Consider the following 2,322-nt stretch of genomic DNA (forward strand, 5'->3'; position numbering starts at 1 on the left):
CCTTCCTCCTTCCTTCCTTCCTTCTTCCTTCCTTCCTCCCTCCCTCCTTCCCTCCTTCCTTCCTTCCTTCCTCCCTCCCTCCTTCTCTCCTTCCTTCCTCCCTCCCTCCCTCCTTCCCTCCTTCCTTCCTTCCTGCTCCCTTCCTTCCTTCCTTCCTTCCTTCCTTCCTTCCTCCCTCCCTCCTTCCTTCCTCCTTCCTCCCTTCCTTCCTCCCTTCCTCCCTTCCTTCCTCCCTCCCTCCCTCCCTCCCTCCCTCCCTCCTTCCTTCCTTCCTTCCTTCCTTCCTTCCTTCCTTCCTTCCTTGAACTAACTGGCCCTGAGCGGCTCCATTGAGTGGGTGCCGGAGAGAGACAGCATTGACTGTGACATGTCACTTGTCCTGGGGGAGGATGATCGGGGGTGGGGGACAATTATGTCAGCCGTCAGTGATCAAGACCCTGGACAATGTGAGAAACCAGCCAGGGGAGATGTGAGGACAAGATCAGGAGGATTGGTGTTGGGGTCAAGTCCTAAAGAGTAACAGAAAGGACTTAATCAGACACAGTTGGGGTGCAGCCTCGGAGCTGCTCAGCTCACGGCCCCCTCCCAGCAACCCTGCCTTATGGCTGCTGGTCCCTGGGTCCCTGCTTTACAGCGGAGGACACTCTGTGGTGGCTCGGCTGGAGGAGCCAGAGCCAGACACTGCCTGCGTCCCCCAGCTTTGGTCAACTTTGGTCAGCTTCCCCAACTGCAGAGTTGAGGCCCCCCCAGTTCAGCCCACCTCCTTTCCGCGCATCACGCCTTGACTTTGAGAAACACCAGCTGAAAGCAGCCCCTTTGCTCTCAATGTTCCCTGAGCAGTGGCCCTGCTGAGTCCCTGCTCTGCTGGGGTCAGGACTATCTAGGCCAAGGAAGGAGGAAGTGACCTTTTGGTAGCCTCAAAGATGAAGTCAGGGAATCCAGGGACGCAGGAGGCCTTTCTTTAGAGGAGCGGGGGGCAGGAGGGAAGCAGATTTGGGCCCACAGAAATCAGTGCGGGAAGAAGCCTGGTAGGGGCGGGGGGCTGGGGGCTTTGGAGTCACATCCCTCAACATGGCCATCCTCTGGCTGGGATGGGTCTAGTGCTCCCGTGACCCACACAGCGCCGTTCAGAAGGCTCTGCAATCACACTGGGCACCCGCTGGGTGCTGGGCCCGTGCCTCAAGCTCTGGAATCTGTGGGGTCCTTAGCAGCCCCACCATCTCCATCAGTCCCCTCTACACAGCCCTCAGACGTGAACAAAACATTCAGTGCAGACAATGTTCTGTAGTGTTTGAAGAAAGCGTCCTCAGACAATCTCGATTTTTTCTATTGATTTGCAGCATTCAGAGAGAAAAATGTGTGACTTTCCAGTTACCATGGCCTCTCGACTTAGGGGGCCGCCCGAGGGGCACCCCTGCCTCTGGGGGCTCCGTGGTGTAGCATTTTGAAGATGGAGCAAGGTAGGACCTGCTCTTGTGTCCAGGCAGGGGACGCAACGTGACTCCAGCACACACACAGCATTTCCCCCGCGGCCAGAGACATCTCGGAAGAATCACTTGAGCGCACAGTGCCCCTTTTCAGGCACCAGATGACCCATGGGCCATGCATCCAGTCTGAGGCCCTGTGCTGGCATTTGGTGACATCCATATGTGAAGCCCAAGCTCATTTTCTCATGCAGCCCCCAGCCCCTCCGGCCGCATGCCCTCCGTTCCCAGCCCCTCCGGCCGCATGCCCTCCGTTTCCAGTCCCTCCGGCCGCATGCCCTCCGTTTCCAGCCCCTCCAGCCGCATGCCCTCCATTGCCAGACATGCTTCTCTCTGCATAGCCTGTGGGCCTCCCCTCCGTCAGCCCAGACCCAGCTCTGGCTCCTTCTCAGGTGCCCGGCATGTGCTGGTTTCCCATAGGGCACCACCTGGCTCCACTTTGCGTGTGGGTGTCTGGTCTTGTCCAGGCTGGAGTCTGATGGAGTTCGGGACTCTGCCTCTCCTTCTTACCGACCGACGTATCCCGCAGGGCACAGCGAGCTGCCTTTAATGTGCCAGATACTCAGGACAGCTTCCTAAATGTTAAAAGCAACATTTTTTTTCTGGTTATTAAAAAAAGAATCCGTGCTCATTGTGAGCAAGTTGGAGAACACTCAAGGGCATAAAGAAGAATAAGTCAAAATGATCCCATAACCTTCAGAAGACCCCTGCCTGGGAATAGTTTATTATTTTTTGTTTTTTTTTTTTCTGTATTTACATATATGTATAATTATATAATTGTAGACACGCATGGTATTTAAATATAATTAGCATCAAAGTAACCCGTGTTTACTAAAAG

This window comes from Rhinopithecus roxellana, chromosome 15 (assembly GCF_007565055.1).
Source record: "Rhinopithecus roxellana isolate Shanxi Qingling chromosome 15, ASM756505v1, whole genome shotgun sequence".
NCBI lineage: Eukaryota > Metazoa > Chordata > Mammalia > Primates > Cercopithecidae > Rhinopithecus > Rhinopithecus roxellana.